The sequence below is a fragment of the Dromiciops gliroides genome, chromosome 1 (assembly GCF_019393635.1).
Source record: "Dromiciops gliroides isolate mDroGli1 chromosome 1, mDroGli1.pri, whole genome shotgun sequence".
Lineage (NCBI taxonomy): Eukaryota > Metazoa > Chordata > Mammalia > Microbiotheria > Microbiotheriidae > Dromiciops > Dromiciops gliroides.
The window spans coordinates 642,908,735-642,929,914 of record NC_057861.1 but is presented as its reverse complement, the minus strand read 5'-3'; positions in this window follow the sequence as shown (position 1 = coordinate 642,929,914).

Genomic DNA, 21,180 nt, shown 5'->3' with positions numbered 1-21,180 from the left:
CCCTTTCTCTTTTTTCTCTTCATTTCTACATCGATTCCTCCTTCCTCCCCTCTTTCTCTTTCTCCTGTTCTTTTTTCTTTCTACATCCAATCCTCTCCCTTCCTTTTCTTCCTTCCTTCTTTTCCCTCTTTCCTTCCTCTTTCTCCCCCCTCCCTGTCTTTCTCCCTCTTTCTTTGTCTTCAGCCTTTTCTTCCTCCTTAGTTTTCCCTCTTTTCCTTTCTTTTAACATGCCTTCTTTCCATCCATTCTCAGTCCTTCCCTTTTCACTTTTTTCTTCCTTCTTTTTTTCTCTCTCATTCTTGTTTTTGAAAAATATTGTTATTGTTATTGTTATTGTTATTGCAATTCTCTGTCTCAATGTATCACAGCTCAAAAGCTCCCTTTCTAGAGTACTACACGGGAAACTTATTCATCTGTAATTTTGGTAAACTATGATCTAATTAAACAATTTAGATTGAATATGCTAATGCAGAGAATCATCAAAAAAGAATAATTACAAAGGGACTTCAAGAGGATAATTACAAATGGGAAATGTTGAATCTGAATAAAATTCCTATTTTCTTTAATTACTGGAAACCCCATTTTAGCCAGAGATTGAGAATATCTTTATTTAAGCATTGTGAACCACAACTGTCTATTCATGCACTAGAGAAAATATGATCTTGATTAAGCTAGCTTGCAAATCCATGAGACTTTGGACCTCCAAAGCAACATCCAAGCCGGTTTCCTTAAACCTGATCTGGGGCAAGTCTAGAACTCAGAATTCTGGGGAAATAGGCCATCTTAGGCTGGGCCCTCCCTGTTCACTGGGCTACTTTTACCCAGTAGATTAGCCAGATTCCTATGAGGACAGGAACCAAAGTCAGGCTTCTAGAGGAAAGCCTTTTGGGTGTTGAACCTATTTGTTCTAATAATAGTTCTAGAAATATTGTTAGGGAAACTAAGCTTAATAGCAGAAATAATCTCCTTTCCATCTCTGTTGGCACTTTACCCAAATGGCCTCTAGGGTCGTTTGATTTTGGTTCCAGTCATAAAATGGAGGATCAGCTGAAGAAAGTGGTGCAGATAGATATTTAGCCTATAGAAGGGAAACAGAGGGCATGACAATTAAGGATCTTAGGGGTTATAGTAAGAGTAAAAAAGAATAAATGTGTTCTGCTTAGCTCTGGAAGGCAGAGACAAATTTAGGCTCCATACAAGAATAATCTAAAAATTCAAACAGTTCAGAATTAGAATGAGTTTCCTCAGGAATCAATGGGTTGTATAAGGTTGATTCCTGCTTAGATATGAGATAGACCAGATACTTTCTGGGGCTCCCTCCAATTCTAATCTTCAGTCATTCTGGGGTACTATATAATTAAATGCCTGTCCTGTACTTCTCCTTTGCCTGGTTAAATTTTCTATCACTTTATTCATAGTCATACTCCAAAGTAGACTGTCTACCCTAGGGACCAGAGATGTAATTCTAGATTGGAAGAAAGAGGCGTTCTTCAAAGTAGTAGACTTTTTCCTCATAGAACCTGGTTATATTGTAAACCTATAAAAGAACTTTGCTTTTTTCACCGAGAATATTGCAGCTTGTCTGTAACTTGGTAAATGTCATAGGATTTTGGTTTTAGAGATGGAAAGAAATTCAGAGGTCTCCTATTTCAGCTCTCTTGTTTTACATGAGGAAACTGAGGCTAGAGAGGTTAAGTGGCTTGTCTGGGGTCACCCAGCTACAGTCAGAGGCAGAACATGAATACAGGTCTTCCTGACTCTAAGGCCAGAATTCTTTCCATTATACACACTGCCCCTACTCTGTCTTTATACCACAGAAATAGGAGGGGCAGCAATGAGTCAGAGTGAGCATTGGATTCAGAATTAGGAGACTGTTTTTTGGCCCCAGCCCTGCCACTTATTGTATATGTTACCCTGTATAACTCATTTCTCTCTGGTCCTTAACTTCTCTAGCTTCAAAATGAGGCTATTATGCTTTTTTTTTTATTTTATTTTATTTTTTTGTGGGGAAGTGGGGGTTAAATGACTTGTCCGAGGTCACACAGCTAGTAAGTGTCAAGTGTCTGAGGCCACATTTGAACTCAGGTACTCCTGAATCCAGGGCCGGTGCTCTATCTACTGCACCACCTAGCTGCCCCTATTATGCTTTTTTTAAAGTGCCTTTCCAGCAAAACTCAACAAAGAAGGGAACTAAAACTTGTATGATTACAAGACAGAGTAAGCTCTACATTGAAGAAATTTCTTCACTTTTGGCTTTATATCTTCAGTACAAACACACAGTAAATACCACATAATAGGTGCTTAATACCTGCCTGTTTGTGGATGAATGGGTAGATGGGTGGATGGGTGGATGGACTGATAGATAAGACCATAAGAAAGGCTTAAAAATGTAGCTCCCTTTGTAGATGTGGGGGACTCTGGGTATGGAATATTACATATACTGTTATATTTGATTGCTATGTTAGGGGTTTTGTTTTTAAGGCAATTGAGGTTAAGTGACTTGCCCAGGGTGACACAGCTAGTAACTGAACTGCATTTGAACTCATGTTCTCCTGACTCCAAGGATTTGTGCTCTATCCACTGTACTACTTACCTTCCCTGTATGTTAGTTTTGATAATCTTTTCCCTCTTCCTTTTAAAATCTTTGTTACAAGGGCTGACGCATTTAAGGGAGTGGGGGCAAGGGAAAGTAGGGCATAAGTTCAGAAATAAAGGTGATATTGAAAAAAAATTTTAAATATAAAAGAAAAAGTCTAGTTCTAGGGTAGAAATTTCACCTTTTCAGTTTCCAGATAGGTTTTCATGAAGGCCCTGCAAATGGTGGCTTTGGCTTCATGGGGATTTTGATCAAAGTTTCCTTCTCTTTCAGTCTAGGACGCCTCACCATCTGGGCTTTCGGTTCATATTTGGTGTCACTCATACTTACTGGGTTGAAACTAACACTACAGGCCCAACCTTAGCAGTTTCCTTTAGTTTCATTTCACCAGGTAACCCAAATTGACTTAGTATGAAGAAAAGATAACTAAGGAGACACAGCTCTCTGTTATTGTTTAAGGCATACACAAGATTTGTGCAGGTAAAGGTGTTCTGTAGACCCAGGGAACCATAAATGGAAGTTAGAGATGAGCTGGTGATCTATACTCAGGCAATGTAGTTCATTGAGCTTGCTCTGGCCCCGAAGTAAGGAGATCTGGGACTGAACCTAACTCTGCTACCAAAGGCAAGTAGCTTATTGTCAGTTTCCCTATAAGTGAGGATAGGAGAACATATCTCATAAGTTGATACAAGGAAAATACTCTATAAACATTTTAAATCCCAGGAAAACAAGCGATTATTATACAGATTGGGTTCATAAAATTGTTTGTTTTTTTTAAACAAAAGTACAGAATTTAAGTATGCAAATGAGCAGAGGCATAACTAGGAATTCTTTCACCTTGGGCAAAAACAATAGAAAGGATGAAGCAGTCGAGTATTTACTGTCCATCCCCTGTCCCCTAGTCCCACAGTCCCCCAGGTTGGGGATGGGAAGAAAAAGGCAATACTTACAGAAAAGAATCACAAGGAGGAGGGTCTTGAGGTGGTTTATCTCAGGGTACCACCAGTGGGATGGCAGAATACAAGAGACAGGGATAGGAGACATTTCAGTAAGAAAGAGCACCCTCCTTGAGTGATAACATCCCCACAGGAGAAAGAGGGGGGAAAGCCCCCTGGATTCAGTGCCCAAGAGTAAATTCCCACTTACTTCACCACTTAACAGTTAGAGTTCCTCAAAAGAGTGCCATCCCCTCCAAAGTCATTGCCTTGGAAGGTTACCTACTTTATTCAAAAGGTGATAGCTTCAAACTAACTGTGTGAACTTGGCTTTCTCCTCTTTGGGCCTGTTTCCTTGTCTGTAGTATGAGGAGATAGGATGATATGATCTCTAAGAGTCATCCTGCTTGGTGATATTCTATCTGCTGTTGCCTCATTTGGAGTTGTCATATTCTTTTGCCCTTTTCTTAGTACAAATAAAGAATAGCTAATAATTATCCTCCATTTAGTATACACATTATAATATATATACACTGTATTTATAGCCTTTAAGAGTTATTGTTGTTCAGTTGTATCCAACTCATTGTGACCCAATTTGGGGTTTGCTTGGCAAAGATACTGGAGTGGTTTGCTGTTTCCTTCTCCAGCTCATTTTACAGATGGGGAATTGAGACAAACAGGGTTAAGTGACTTACCTAGGGTCAGAAAAGCTAGTTAGTGTCTGAGGCTGAATTTGAATTCAGGAAGATGAGTCTTCCTGACTTCAGACCCAGCACTCTATCCACTGTGAACCTAGCTGCCCCTCAAATGAATTACCAATGTTGTTTCTCAGTCTTAGAATCAGGAGACCTCAATTCAATTCCTTTCTATGACACTTAGAAATTATAAAACTGAAGGGGCAGCTAGGTGGCACAGTGGATAAAGCACTGGCCCCGGAGTCAGGAGGACCTGAGTTCAAATCTGACAAGTCACTTAACCTCAATTGCCTTGAACATCCGGGGCCATCTTCAGTTGTCCTGATGTATATCTTGCCACCGGACCCAGATGTCTCTGGAGAAGAGATTGAGGTTGGTGCCTTTGCACAGCCCTCCCTCACTTAAATCCAATTCAGTGCAAGTCATGACATCTGTCATGGTTCTCTTTGATAATGAAGACAAACAATAAAACTGGATAAACTACCAGGTCCCTATCCCCCATGAGCTTCAATATTACAATTTTTAATGGAGATATTAATATTTGTGCTACCTACCTTATTGGATTGTTATGAGGAAAGTTCTCTATCATTTATAAAAAGCTACAAAGGTGTGAGTTATTATTTATTCTATCTCAAACCCCTGCAATCCCAGGCTTAACTCTTATCTTCCAACACAACAAAAAATTGTTTTGCGTAAAATCTTTTCTCCATCCATTCATTGGAATTTTAAACCAGCCTAATCTTACATAGATCCCAAGATCATAGGATTTAGAGATGGAAGGCATCTCAGAGATGTTCTTTTTTTTTTTTAAGTGAGACAATTGGGGTTAAGTGACTTGCCCAAGGTCACACAGCTAGTAAGTGTTAAGTGTCTGAGGCCGGATTTGAACTCGGGTACTCCTGACTCCAGGGCTGGTGCTTTATCCACTGAGCCACCTAGCTGCCCCCAGAGATGTTCTTTTACAGATGAAGAAACTGAGGCCCAGAGAGGTGAAATCATTTGCCCAACATTACATAAATAGTACAAAGTGAAGCTAGTACTTGAAACCAGGTCCAGTGAGTGCAAATCCAAGGCTGTTATCACTGCACCATGCTGCCTTCCCTAAATTCTTTTTAAGACTTTCAAAAGATTAAAAAGACCATTAAATATTACATACACCAACTATTGCATAATTACACTGCCTTAATGGCTAACAGGAGAGCCAAATACTTAGCCATGCCCTGGGGATACTTTTCTACAAATTGGGCAGGTTTGGATAATCTCTTTTTCATGTCATGTGTGAGTCCTAAAAATGAGTGGTGAACAGGCCCTTACACTAAGCTTGAATTTCTCTAAATGATTGCAACTGTTTGACACTTAAAACACTGGGTGGTGGTGGAGTCATTTCCCACATGAGAATTGCAGTATTTCCTAGATATTCTTTCCCTTTACAACCTCTTAAGGCCATGTAACAGTCATCTTCTCTTCTTTGAAGTCCTCCAGTGATGAACTTATTGCCTCCCAAGATAGGCCATCCCACTTTTGGACAGCTCTAATTATATGAAAAGTTTTCCTTACATTGGGTCACATTCTGCCTCTTTGCTTTTTTTCACCCATTGTTAATAGTTCCACCCTCTTCCATGTGACAGCTCTTCAAATACTTGAAGTTAGCTATTATATCTCCATAAACAATTGAGCATTTATGAAATACATACTATGGACCAGGTATTGTGCTAGGTGTTAGGAGTATAAATACAAGGAATGAAACAATCTCTACTCTAACTGAACTTCCATTATTATGGAGGGGAGACAACAATTATATATGTATACATGCATGCATCTGTGTGTCTGTGCATATATGTTTGTGTCTCTCTGTGTGTCTATGTGTATGCATGTACATATGTGTATCTATGCACGTGTATGATGCATGTACATGTGTGTGTCGTGTGTGTATGTATGTATATAAAAGAAAAACTACAAATAAATATAAAGCAGTTAAATACAAAGTAGTTAGGCAGGAAGGAAAATGTCAGTTAGCTAGTTCAGGAATGGCTCATTTCTAGGTGGTTTTTTTTTTTCCCCTTCAATGGTCCATCTATAGCAGATACTTATATAGCATAGTCTCCAGTTCTTTTATCATTCTTTTACCATTGCCCTCTTAAATTTTATCTTTTTAAAATATACATTTTTTGACATACTTGAAAATCATCAACAAACATGAACATTTCCACATACAAAGGATAGAAAGTGAGGCTTATGGGGAGCAGCAGCTAGGTGGTGCAGCGGATAAAGCACCAGCTCTGGATTTAGGAGGACCTGAGTTAAAATCCAGCTCAGACACTTGACACTTGCTAGCTGTGTGGCCCTGGGCAAGTCACTTCACCCTTATTGCCCTGAAAGAAAGAAAGAAAGAAAGAAAGAAAGAAAGAAAGAAAGAAAGAAAGAAAGAAAGAAAGAAAGAAAGAAAGAAAGAGAGAGAAAGAAAGGCAGGCTTACATATGAATTATGAGTCTAGAAGCAGTTTTTGTTTAAAAGTATATATTAAAGGGGCAGCTAGGTAGCGCAGTAGATAAAGCACAGGCCCTGGATTCAGGAGGACCTGAGTTCAAATCCAGCCTCAGACACTTGACATTTACTAGCTGTGTGACCTTGGGCAAGTCACTTAACCCCCATCGCCCCACAAAAAAAAAAAAAACCATAATAGTATATATTAAACTTAACATGGGGGGAGGGGTAGCTATGTGGCACAGTGGATAAAACATTGGCCCTAGATTAAGGAGGACCTGAGTTCAAATCCTGCCTCAGACACTTGACACTTACTAGCTGTGTGATACTGGGCAAGTCACTTAACCCTCAGTGCCCAGAAAGGAAAAAAAAGCAAAAACAAACAAAAAAACCTTACATGGTTGCACCAGCACTGCCCTGATTGTCCTTTTAAATTTCCTCCAGCTCTCTTTTTAATTTTTTTAAATTTTAGAATTTTAAAAATTTCACCAGTGTTCTTTCTAGGTTTTTTTTTCTATACCATTACTTTTCACTTATCTCACAATCCCACCCCCAAATAATTGCTCTTTAATTGTTTGAATGTTTAATAGAATTCATTCGTAAATCTCTATGGTACTGCGTTTTTTGGGTTTTTCTCTTTTTGCTTTGATAGCTGATATGTGACTTATTCAATTTCTTTTTTCCAATAATAGGTTATTCAAACTCTCTATTTCTTATTCTGTTATTTTGGACTTTTTGTGTTTTTATAAATAGTTATGTTCTATTGAGTCATCAGTTTTGTTGACATATACTTGGGCAAAAGAGCTTCTAATAATTTCCTTTATTTCTTCATCTGTTGTGAAGTATTCTTTTTTCCTTTTTCCTTTTGGCATTTGACTTTTGCTATCTCTCCTTTGTGATAAAATAATGGAATTTGGTAGATGCCCAGGGTCCCCACCTGAAGATTGATTTAGAATTGAATGAATTGTATGAGACTGAGAAACTGACTGAGAACCTACTTAAGAATGATTAAATTGAGATCACACCTGGCTGGCCCTGAGTGGGGTGTTGTTCTCAGAGGCTGTGGACAATGCTATCAACAAGAGACCACACTCAACCAATCAGCTTGAAGGACCTCCCCTTTTGGGGAGGGAGACAGGAAGTAGGAAGTTGAGGCTGACTCCCTGGATCTCTCTCTTTTGGTTCAGGAACCGGTGTGTGGCAGCAGACGGAGAAAAGGAGGGTTCCTCTTTTCATTTGGGACTTTGGCTTGGTGGGAGACGGAGAAAAGGCAGACAGAGGAAAAAGAGAGAAAAGTAGATAGAAAGTAGATAAACTTTTCTGGTGTTACGGGATCCCATGTGTTGTCTTTACTCTTTAATAAATCCTTAAAAGCTTTAAACTCTTGCTGAATTTATCAGTAAATCTTAGCCAGTCCCCCCCCTTCCCCGTTTGGGGGGGGGGGAGATTAGGACCCACATTTAGATTTTAAACATCACACCTTTAAATCAAATTAGCTGATTTGTATATTTTAGTTGTTTCTCTCCCCACTTCAAAGAAGCTCCTAGTTTTAATTAATGGCTTTTTTTGTTTATCTCTGCTTGGTTTTGTTTGTTTGTTTGTTTGGTTGGTTTTTTGAAACAATCAGAGTTAAGTGACTTGTCCAGGGTCACAAAGCTAGTATGTGTCTGAGGCCAGATTTGAATTCAGGTCCTCCTGACTCCAGGGCCATTGCTCTTCCAGTATACTACCTAACTACCCTATTATTTTAAGAATTTCTATTTTTGTTTTAGTTGGGAATTTTTAACTGGTTGCTTGTCTCATTCCTTTAGTTACATGCCTAATTCTCTCTTTTACTCATGATGATGTTGAGAAATATAATTTTTTTCCTCCTTAGAACAGCTTTGGCTGCATCCTAAAATTTTTTATATATTTTCTTATTATTATTATCTTTGATAAAATGTTTCTGTTTTGCCATGATTTGTTCTTTTACCCACATCTTTCAAGATTTAATTACTTAATCCCCATTTAAGTTTGATTTATTCTGCAAATGCCCTTTATTATAATTTTTATTGTTTTATTTTCAGTAAAGGATGTATGTAATATTTCTGCTTTTCTCCATTTGTTTATGGGGGGTTTTATGCCCTGGCAAAGTAGTGTCAAACTCACATAGTAATAGGGGCTACTAAATCATATGTAAGAATACCTATGGACTACATATTTAGGAAACCACACGTTTACATTATTTATATTCTATTGTATTTTTATTTCTTTTGTTAAATATTTCCCAATTACATTTTAATCTGGTTCAGGCTGACTTGGAAGTGTTGTAGACTACACGTTTTCTACCTCTCCCCTAACATGTCAATTTTTGTAAATATGCTGGGCACAGAAGAGAAATTATATACATATACACACATATGTCTACTTATGTACATATATATGTATTCCTTTTGGTTCCCATTCAGTAATTGCCAGAGATTTGTCCTGTCTAGCTTTTGTGAAATTCTCTTTCATGTTCTTAACTTCCTTATTGTTTATCTTTTTGCTAGGTTTGTCTAAGTTTGAAAGAGGAACTTTTAGGTCCCAGTTTTTTTTTTATTTATTCACACATATGTTTGTATGCATGTATGTGTATATATGTATGTATATATAGTCAATTTATTAATGTAATCTGATTATCTTTTGCTATTCCATTCAGTGTATATATCAAGTATTGATACTGTTTCATTATCCATGGTGCTTTTAAGCATAATGTAGTTTTCATGCTTTTCTCTTTTAACCATGTCTGATTTTTCCTGTTGCCTTGTTTGAGATCATGTTTGCCACCCACGATTTTTAGAAATTTGCCTGAGGCATAATAAATTCTGCTCCAACCCCTCATTTTAAATCTGTATGAATCTATATTCCACATGTTTCTTGTAAACAACATCTTGTTGGATTCTTCTTTCTAATTTATTCCGCTATCCTCCTTTGTCTTATGTGTGAGTTTGTCCCTTTCATATTCACAGCTATGATTGTTAATTGTGTTTTTCTTAGAATTCTTTGTTTCATTCAAAACTCAACTTCTACAGAATGGCCTTTCCTGATTACTCCCTCCCCCAGCTGTTAGTTCTCTCCAACAACAACAAATTACTTTGTATTTATTTTAATTATATTTTAATATACTTATTTTTATGTTATTTTTCCTGATAGAATGCAAACACATGGAGGTCAGGGACTCTTCCATTTTTGTCCTTGTAAACCCCAGGACTTAGTTCGAATACCTAACACATTCAAATATTCAAATGGATCTGAGATCTCCAACATGCAGATTACAATCCAATGATGCCCGCCCAGACTATGTAACTCTTGTCAATTCCTTCCCATAAGTGTACCACAGCAATCTGCTCAATGTACTTATTGCTTGTTTTCTCCTGAATAGCACCGTGGCTGTCTACCTGTCATCCTTTAGCATCAACACCTGACCAGTCCATCTTCTTTCCTATCATGGAATTTCTTAAAAATATCTTCTTTGGGTGTTTTTCTTTGAAGTTCCTTCTTAGTTATATGTTATAACCTCCTCACTCTCACCAAGTACCTTTTCCATTACCCTCTGTGTGGTATTAATTTTTAATTCTTTGCTGCCATACAGAAATACTAATAGAATGCTGATATTAAAAATGTGGGCTTATGCTTTCATGGGATGCTTGGAATCATTAAAGGAGTTTTGCAGTTTCTTAAACACGATCCAATACACTTTTCTCCTCTTGTTTAACCTGAGCCTACCTCAGTGTCCAGCTATACTGTCCCAGATATATATGCTAATGAATAAGATCTAAAGGTTATCCATCCAAATGTACTTGTAATGTTATAATAAACATACTCATCTGCCTGGTCTTTCCTGTGTAGACAGTTAGACTATATTCTTTATACCATCCCCACAAAGTGTCATATAAATGTGAGCAATCATCATATAATTTGTGAATTATTTTTCCATATTAATTCAGGCAGTCCTATGTTCTCTGTGTTTGCCCATGTGAAAGGAAGCATAGTGCAGTAGATAGAGTTGGGGATTTGAAGTCAAAGAACCTAGGTTCAAATCCTGATTTTTGTCATTCACTACCTTAGGCAACATAACCTTAAGCAAGTCACTTAACCTCTCCTTGTCTTGGTTTCCTCAACTGTAAAATGAAGGGGTTAGATGATATGTACTTATTTTCCCTCATCCACTCCAGCATTTGTCATTTCTGATAGGTATAAGGTGATACCTCAGAGTTATTTTAATTTGTATTTCTCTCATCAATAGTCATTTAGAGTATTTTTAATAGGAGTAAAGATAGCTTTGATTTCTTCTGAAAACTGCCTGTTCATATCCTTTGACCATTTATCAATCAGAATGGCTTTTATTTCTTATAAATTTGACTCAGTTCATTATGTATTTGAGAAATGAGACCTTTATCAGAGAAATTTGCTGTAAATTTTTTTTATATTACTTCATTCATTGTCTATGGTACTTTTTTTTTTTGGTGGGGCAATGAGGGTTAAGTGACTTGCCTAGGGTCACACAGCTAGTAAGTGTCAAGTGTCTGAGGCCACATTTGAACTCAGGTCCTCCTGAATCCAGGGCCAGTGCTCTATCCACTGTGCCACCTAACTGCCCCCCATAGTACATTTTAGCAAAATGTAGTTTCCCTGATTATCTCTTTAATTAGATCTATTCCTATCTTTTTTACTTCAGCTGAAGCATAATAGATTCTGCTCTTGCCCCTTATTTTAACTGTGTGAATCTTTCTATTTCAAGTATATGTCCTATAAACAATACATTGTTGGATACTAGTTTCTAATCCATTCTTTTTTTTTTTTTTAGTGAGGCAATTGGGGTTAAGTGACTTGCCCAGGGTCACACAGCTAGTAAGTGTTAAGTGTCTGATGCCGGATTTGAACTCAGGTACTCCTGACTCCAGGGCCAGTACTCTATCCACTGTGCCACCTAGCTGCCCCTCTAATCCATTCTATTATCAACTTTCATTTTATTGGTGAGCTCATCCTATTCACATTCGCAATTATAATTACTGTATATTCCCTTCCGTTTATCCTTCTCTCTCTCTTTTTATCCTTACCCTCCTCAAGTCTATTTTGCTTCTGATCACTGCCTCCTTTAATCTACCTTTCATTTTATCATTCCCCTGCCCTCTGCCTGCCCCTTCTCTTATTCTCCTTCCCCCACCATTTCCATGTTGGATAAGCTAGATTTTTATTCTCAATTGAGTGTGTGTGTGTGTTTACACACATATTCTTCCTTCTTTGAACCAATTCTAATGAGAGTGAGGTTCAAGCATTGCCTGTAATCTCCCAGTTTCTCCCTCCACCATAAAAGCTCTTCCCTGTGTACCTCTTATGTGAGAAATTTGTCTTCATTCTATCTCTCCCTTCCTCCTTCTCCAAACACCTCTCTTTCTCACTTTTTAAAATCATTCCAACATAATATACATACACCTATGCCTTCTGTCTATGTAAACTCTTTCTAATTACCCTAATAATGATAAAATTCCTAGACATTACATATATCATACTCCCATAGAGGAATATAAACAATTTAACTTTAGATTCCTTATGATTTCTCTTTCATGTTAAAGCTTCTTTTGAGTCTTGTGTTTGAATGTCAGAATTTCTATTCAGCTCTGGTCTTTCATCAGGAATACTTGCAAGTCCTCTATTTCATTAAATATCCTTCCCCCCGCCTCCCCCCCCTCCCCGCAGGAGTATACTGAGTTTTGCTGGGTAGTTTATTATTCATTATAATCCTAGCTCATTGGCCTTCTGGAATATTATATTCCAAGTCCTCTTCTCCTTTAATGTGGAAGCTGCTGAATGTTATGTGATCCTCACTGTGGCTCCACGATATTTAAATTGTTTCTTTCTGGCTGCTTGCAATAGTTACTCCATGACCTGGGAACTCTGGAATTTGGCTATAACATTCCTGGGAGTTTTCATTGTGGGATCTCTTTCAGGAGTTGATTGGTGGATTCTTTTGATTTCTATTTTACTTCTGGATCTAAGATATCACCCCAGTTTTCTTTATAATTTCTTAAAATATGATGTCTAGGCTCTTTTTTCAGTCAAAGCTTTTGGGTAGTCCAATATTAAACTATCTCTTCTTGATCTGTTTTCCAGGTCAGTTGTTTTTCCAATGAGATTTCAAATTTTTTTCTATTTTTTCATTTCTTTGACTTTGTTTTACTGCTTCTTGATGTCTCAAGGAGTCATTAGCTTCCACTTGTCCAATTCTAATTTTTAAGGAAATATTTTCTTCAGTGAGCTTTGGTACCTCTTTCCATTTGGACAATTCTGGGGGGGGGGGTGTTTTTTTAGTGAGGCAATTGGGGTTAAATGACTTGTCCAGGGTTACACAGCTAGTAAGTGTTAAATGTCTGAGGCCAGATTTGAAATCAGGTCCTCCCGACCCCAGGGCCGGTGCTCTATCCACTGTTCCACCTAGCTGCCCTCAATTCTGTTTTTTAAGGAATTTTTTTCATCAGTGAATTTTTCTGCCTCTTTTACTATTAATTTTCTTTGCATAATTTTCTTTCATCACTCTCATTTCTTTTCCTAATTTTTCCTCTACCACTTTTATCACTTTCCTTAACTCTTCTAGGAATTCTTGCTTGCCTTGGGTTCCATTAGCATTTTTCATTGAGGCTTTGCTTCACATTGTTTTCTTCTTCTAAGTTTATGTCTTGGTCTTCACTGCCACTGTTGTAGCTTTTTAAGGTCAAGTTCTTTTTTTGTTGTTTGCTCATTTTTCCACCCTATTTTTTTTTTTTACTTTGTACTTTATCTTAAAGTTGTGCTCTCCTTATTTGGGGATGGTACCCCAACTTTAGGCTTTTTGTGTTTCTATTTATGGAGCTAGTTTTGGGGATCTTCAAGGTTTTTGGTGCTTCCAAGATGGTGTAGTGTGGAAAGATCTGCTCTCCTGGTCTTGTCTTTACCCAGGAAGGGCTCCTGCTCTTCTTCAACTGCAAGAATAATGCTTCTTTTGACTCTGGAACTGTGACTAGGTCTCTTGCTCTCCTCTAGCCCCAAGCACTAGTGCTCCTCAAAACTGTGACTAGGATTCCCCCCCCACCTCCCTCTTGTAACTGACCACAAGTGCTCCTCTTCATTCTGGAATTATATCCCAGAATTTCTTGTGGGCAATAGATTTGCCAGTCAGCACTAGAGTCTCCTGTAATCTCTTTCTGACCAGTTCTTCTACCCCCTTACCATCTCTGGGCTGAGAGCTCCTGTTGTTGCTGCTGTCACAGCTGCCTCCAAGGCCTGCAGCTAGTGCTATTGCCTCCTGTGTTCTGGACCAGCCCCCATGCTATTGTCATAGACCTCTCCTTCTGGCATTCTTAGTTGTCTTAGACTAGAAAGAAAATGTCTCTCCTTGACCCTTCATTGGCTTTGCCCCTCCAAAATTTGATTTGAGGCATTGAAGTGGTTTGGAGAGGAATGCTATGAGAGTTCAGCTGGGGTTGCTGCCTCTCCTCCACCATCTTGGCTCTACTCCTCCATCTACTGATAGATAGCTTCTTGAGAACAGGAATTGTTTAACTTTTTGTCTTTGTATCCCTAGTACTTAACACAATGTCTTACACATAGTAAGTACTTAATAAATGTTTGTGAATGGTCCATTGATTGATAAATAGTGCACGTTTTACTATCTCACTTTTACAAACAAGAAAAAAGGGGCTCGGAGAGATTAAAGGAGTTGTTTGTGGTCATACAGCTCAGAAATGGCAAAGTCTTAGGACTTGACCTGAGGTCTCCTGACTCTAATCAGTCGACAAATCTTTCTATTATCACAATATCCTCTGATTCCAGAGGTCCTCTGGTTCTAAAGCCAGTACCTTTCTCACTACAGAGAATACCTTTGCCTTCTTAAGCTTAAAGGGTACTGAGTGACCTCATAGACTTTAGTCTCATTATACTCATGCTAACAAGGTCATTGGGGGCAGTTAAGGTGGCACAGTCTGGAATCCAGAGGACCTAAGTTCAAATTTAGCCTCAGGTACTTCCTAACTGTGTGACCACATTTAACCCTTTTTTGTCTCAGTTTCTCATGTGCAAAATGAGCTGAAGAAGGAAATGGCGAACCACTCCAGTATCTTTGTCAAGAAAACACTAAATGGGGTCACAAAGAGTCAGACACAACTCAACAACTATAACAGAAAGACATTATTGACCCTTGGTACATAATTTAGAAAGGGTTGGGAGAAAACAAGGAAAGGGAAATGGATATGATCTCCCAACCTCACCTGCCTTCTTAAAGCAATCCCTCTCATTCCTCCCTCTCTCCTTCCCTCTCCTCCTCAGCAATAACCTTGCACTATTGAAACCTGGCTGTATTCAGCCTGGCATTCCAGTCAGAGAGCAGGAATTTTGGTTATGTTCCTCCCAACATCTTCTCTACTGCCTCCTAGAGGCAAGCATTCAGAGGCCATCAGAGCAACCATATAGAATGTATGTTCCAAGGTTACAAAGGATGACAGCAGAAAAGTACAGAAAGCTTTGGAAGGCTTCAGGGTGAGGTTGAGGTTGGTGTTGAGGTTGTTCTGCTGGAGTGGGGGCGGGGAGTGTCGGAGCAGCTTCATGGATTCGGGGCCATAGCTCATGATCCAGGAGCAGGATTCCACAGCCTGCTTTGCCTTAGATCAGCTGTTGTTTTCCAAATGCTTTGAGCCCACCTGCTGTCTGCACTAATTTAATAGCCACCACAGCACTGGGGAGCCAAATAGTTAGCAAGAGCAGGGAGGAGTCTAAGACAAACAGAGTCAGGAGAGCGGATGCTGAAATAGCAACACATCCCAGGCATTAAGAAAAATAAGCACATAGATTACAAACCCTGGAGGTTCCTCTGCTAACAACCAATTAGCAAACATGCCCCTCTAGGGAAAAATTTTCTCCCATCCCATCCATTCCTATAAAGTAATACATAACATTAGTGAAGAGACTGCAGTTTCTGTTCTGGATTTTCACTCCTACCACTCTGCATTCTTGACTTTCAGTGTTTGGGGTGGGGGAGAGTAGGAGAAATGAGCAGAAGACTACCAACAAACATATCTTCCCTTCACTTTCATGACCCCTCGACCTTTGACTCCATATCCAGTGTTCTGGATCCAATATGATATTATAACTCAGGACTCTCTGACTGCCTTAGGTTTTTTGGTTTTTTTAAGTTTCTATATTTTTTTCCTGTGGGATTTTTCCTCTTCAATAGTTATTCAAGGCTTATATTGCTGTCATTTGCCTTTAGATAGCTTTGTAGACATATAAGCACATGCAAAAGCAGCATGGCTTGTTGACATGAGCTCTGTGAAGGCAGACAAATCAAAGATCCAAGGATGTCAAGGATTGTTATTAGCATTAGCAGGTACCTTAATGATGATCTGGTCTAAACTCCTGATTTCACACATGAGGAAATTGAGGTTTAGAGTGAAGTTACTTACCCAAGGTCACACAGTTAATTATAGATCTAGGAATTGAACCTCAGGTCTATGGAACTCCTAGAGTAGGAGATGATCCTTTACCCACTTAGCTCATGGGTTCTTCCTTCATTTGCCATCTCTTAGCCTCAGTTTCCTTATGTGTAAAAATGGGGCTAATACTATTTGAACTATTTAGCTATGAGCTGGGTCCAGAATTGAATAGAGTGAGGAAAACTGCCTGTTCATATCCTTTGACCATTTCTTAATTGGGGAATGACTTGGATTCTTATAAATTTGATTTAGTTCCTGATATGTTTTAGAAATGAGGCCTTTATCAGAAATACTGGCTATAAAAATTGTTTCCCAGCTTTCTGTCTCCCTTCTAATTTTGGATGCATTGCTTCTGTTTGTGCAAAATCTTTTTAATTTGATGTAGTCTAAATCATCCATTTTGCATTTCATAATATTCTCTATCTCTTGTTTGGTCATAAACTGTTCTCCTTTCCAAATATCTGAGAAGTAAATTATTCCTTCCTCTCCTAATTTACCTATGGTATCAACTTTTATGTCTAAATCATGTACCCATTTTGATCTTATTTTAGTATAAGGTATAAGATGTTGGTCTATGCCTGGTTTCTGCCATATTATCTTCCAGTTTTCCCAGCAGTTTTTGTCAAATACTGAGCTCCTATCTCAGAAGCTGGAGTCTTTGAGTTTATCAAACAGTACATTACTAAAGTCATTTGCTACTGCTGACACTAGATTTCTGACTGCCTCTTCTGTGTCTATTCTTTCAACAGGAGCAGCAGCAGCAGCATTATCATAATTGTCACCATCATCATTAACAATAACCACTACCACAACAACAACTGGCATTTATATTGTGCCTTAAGGTTTGTAAAACACTTTATGAATATTATCACATTTTATCCTTATTTCATTCATGAGAGGTAGGTACTATTATTATCCCCCCAAATTCCAGGTCTAACACTCAATTCACTACACCACGTAGATGTCTTTCTTGATCTTAAGTCAACAAGTATCAATCCTAAGATGTCCATGTCCAGGCCAAGAGGCTGCCTTATGAGAGTTTGAGTGATACTAGATCCTTTGTTCAGAGCTGACTAGCAGCAAGCAGAGGAGTCCTCAGGAACTATGCTACTTTCTTTGGAGTAAATGACCACTCAGAAAAGGATAAGACCAAGTTCTTCCATGACTTGAAAGAAGATGTCTACCTTGAGGAGGACAGTACAGAGCCAAGCTGAAATGTAAAATGCCTACTCATTAGTCCCACACATTTCCTTATGTTCAGATGAAATTCAAGTATCAACATCTTTTTTTTCTTTCTTTCTTTTTTTTTTTTTTGCAAGCAATGGGGGTTAAGTGACTTGCCCAGGGTCACACAGCTAGTAAGTGTCAAGTGTCTGAAGCCGAATTTGAACTCAGGTACTCCTGAATCCAGGGCCGGTGCTTTAACCACTGCGCCATCTAGCTGCCCCCAAGTATCAACATCTTAAAAGAGTATAGTAGAAATTATTACTGTCACTTTTAATACCTAACTTCTTCTGGTGATATTGTATGGCTCCACTATGGAATTCCATAGTCTCTGAAAAATATGTTTCTGTTAGATGTGTGGTTGTGAATTTTGAATATTCTGTGTTTAGCATTTCTTTTTCTTATAGGAAATGAATACCTATCCCATCTTTCAGATGCCAATATTTCTAGTGAAGTAGCTAACAATTCTCTCTTTTCTAGAAATGTTTGTTGACTCACTAACTGATTGATTGACCTACTCCAGAATGCCCCCTCCCCTCCCAGTCCCTTCTGCCTCAGTGATAGAAAAACTCTCCTTGGAGCTGGGATGCATAGGTTGCTTGTTGTTCCATCTTCACAAATTTTTCACACAAAACAAACCAAAAAAAAAGTTTTAAAACTTTTTATTTAAAAAAAAAACCCTTTTTACTTTATTTCAAGTTGAAAACATTTCCCAGGAGATTCTAATCTGTCTCTGGTTTATATTTAAATCTCTTAGTGGTGGTGCCTCTGATACAGACAATTTATTACTTAGAATTGATATAAATACATACATAGAGTATGCATCTACCAGAAAAAGAAAAACAAAAAGAAAAAGAAAAACAAACTCCAGCAGTACTAAAAATCATGCAGTCCTAGCTTTGGGGACTTGGATGTAGTCTCCTGCTTTTATCCCCTTTGAATGGGGTCCCTGGGGCAAATTCAAAGCCTTTTCCTCCCCATTAGCTGCAGTTACCGGGTTCTTCCAGGAGCCTCACTCCTTCAATTCTACAATGACAAGAGGAACTTAATGAGGTGATAATGAGGAGAGATTGCCCTGCCCTATTCTTGGCCCTGTCCGAATCTCCCTGTGCTAAACGCTCTGGGGAGAGGAATCCAGGTTGTGTTGTTGAATAGCTTTTTATTGGGGAAAGAGGTACCGTGGAAGTGATTATTGGAGGAAGGAGAAATGGATGTTTTAGTGGGCACAGATAGAGATGTGGTGGCCTCCGGTCATGAGATACCATCAGTTTCTCTACTCAGAGCAACTGCTTTCTATTGGATGCCTTATCACCACAGAGTTTATCACTGTTCTTTGCTACCCAGCAACCCAGACTCCATAGTGATGTTTGTTAGTCAAGACTAGAAGAAAAGAAGGTTTCAGGAAACAATGGGTAAAGAGAGAATTTTTTTTTTACCCTGTGAACTATTAATAGAATGCAGCCTTATAATATGAGCTCACTACTTCTGGGATTCAGTCCAGAAGTTCAGTTTAACAATTCAAGCATTTATCAGGCACCTACTATGTGCAATGCATTATGCCATCTGAAAACAAAAACAACAAATAGTCCCTGCCCTCAAGGCACTTACATTCTATTGTACTCCATCTCCCATCTCCAGGCTTTGTCTGGAATGTACATTCTTCTCACCACTACCCCTTAGAACACTTAGCTTCCTCAAATGTTGGCTCAAATGCCATCTTCTACATGTGGGCTGTTCTGGTTTCTCCAGGTGTTGGTGTCTTGCCAACCATCACCAAATTGTCTTGAATCTACTTTGTCTCTATATGTATTTGCAATTTGTCTCCTCTGTGTAGATCCTAGGGGCCTTGAAAACAGGAACTGTTCCACATTTATTTTGGCATAACCCTAATACCTAACACAGTCCCTGGCATGTAGTAAATACTTACTAAGTAACTGTTAAAGAATCCATTGGGGGGCGGGGCAGGGCAGAGGGGGAGGGAATACAATGTGTAAACAGATGAGTAAATACAATATAATTTGAAGGGAGAGCAAGAAAGGCGTGAGAATGGTTTTCCTTCATTTATTTCTTCATCATTGCTTCCTTCATATGCAGTACCTGAGGGACAACTGGATGCCAACCACTGTCATGTGTATATATGTTTATTTATATATTGGTTCATACTTTTCAAAATTGTTGTTTGGTCTGTTTTCAGTTGTATCTGACTTTTTGTGAGCCCGTTTGGGGTTTTCTTGGCAAAGATACTTTTCAAACTATTCCCACATAAAGGCACATCCTGGCATCACACCAGTGCAGAGCAGATAGCAACACATACCTCCCAATGCCTATATACTTAGGATTACTTTTTTTTTTTTGGTGAGGCAATTGGGGTTAAGTGACTTGCCCAGGGTCACACGACTAGTAAGTGTTAAGTGTCTGAGGCTGGATTTGAACACAGGTCCTCCTAAATCCAGGGCCTGTGCTTTATCCACTGTGTTACCTAGCTGCCCCAAGATTACTTTTTAATGATAATTTTGATAGTAGTGATGACTAATTACCAAAGCTTTGAGCTGGAAGGGATTCCAAATGTGATCTTGTCCCACCAATACCAGAACAGGAATCTTCTCAACAATGTGCATAGTGGCCTATGCTTGAAGATCCCCTCTAATGAGGGAGGTAGACTTCTGGAGGTAGTAGACCATTTTACTTATGGATAGACAGCTCTCCATGGATAGATAGCTATACATGTTTAGAATTTTTTCTCACATAAGACCTAAAACTCCACCCTAGTTCTTCTAGGGTTGACTAGAGTAGGTTTAATGTCTCTTGTACATGGTAGTTTTTAAAGTCACGGAAGACAGTTATGTTGAAGCCCCAGGCCTTTCTTCAAGTTGGCATCACCTCTAGAATCTTCAGACAGTCTTTGTATGACATGGTCTTTCCTCATCACTCTAGTTGTCATGTATATGCTTGACTCATGAGCTAGACCACACCAGATCATGGGTGAACTAGGGAAAGTAAACTTTATAAGGCTCATTTGACAAATGAGGAAACCAGGCTTATCTAAAGAGATTAAATGACTTGTCTTCATATCACAAAATGGTGGATCTTCAACTAAAATCCAAACCAAATTGGAAACCTGACCAAAGGCAGTCTCCACTTTGTCAACATTTACACAGGGCATAGAGGAGAATATGGGGAGTATTCAGGGGGACTAGCACCTCTGTTGTGAGGACTTGCTGAGCCTTTTCAGGGCTGCTCTTCCACCTTTGATGTCCACCTAATTCACCCAACACTTGCCTGTGGCACCAAGAAACTGTTGTATGCACAGCAGGCTATTGTCAAATGTCTCAACTTCTGTCTTGCCATTGGACTTCAATGATCTGTACCTGTAGAGGAAGTAGTCACACTGATGAAATCATAGATTCTAGAAATATTAAAGTATAGGTTACATTCAGGTTTTATGCAAGCAAGATTTGGGAAGAAAGTGCAGTGCTTGACAAATTCTACTTGCTCTAATACTCCCCTTTCTACCAAAACATATGTATCTAGGTGATGTCAATTTCAAATGAATTGCTAAGAAGCATAGAAGGGAACACAAGTAAGAAAAGGGTCTTGTGCAGATTGATGTTGACATGTCAGGGAAGCTGTGGGGAATGGGAAGGAAGGAGAGAGGTGAGATTTACAAGCTGACCATGCACATGCATTTTCACCTCTATTTCTTTGGCACCTGCTGCCAAAGCCAAACCCCTTCTTCCTCAGTCTTCTCCCTGAATTAGTGT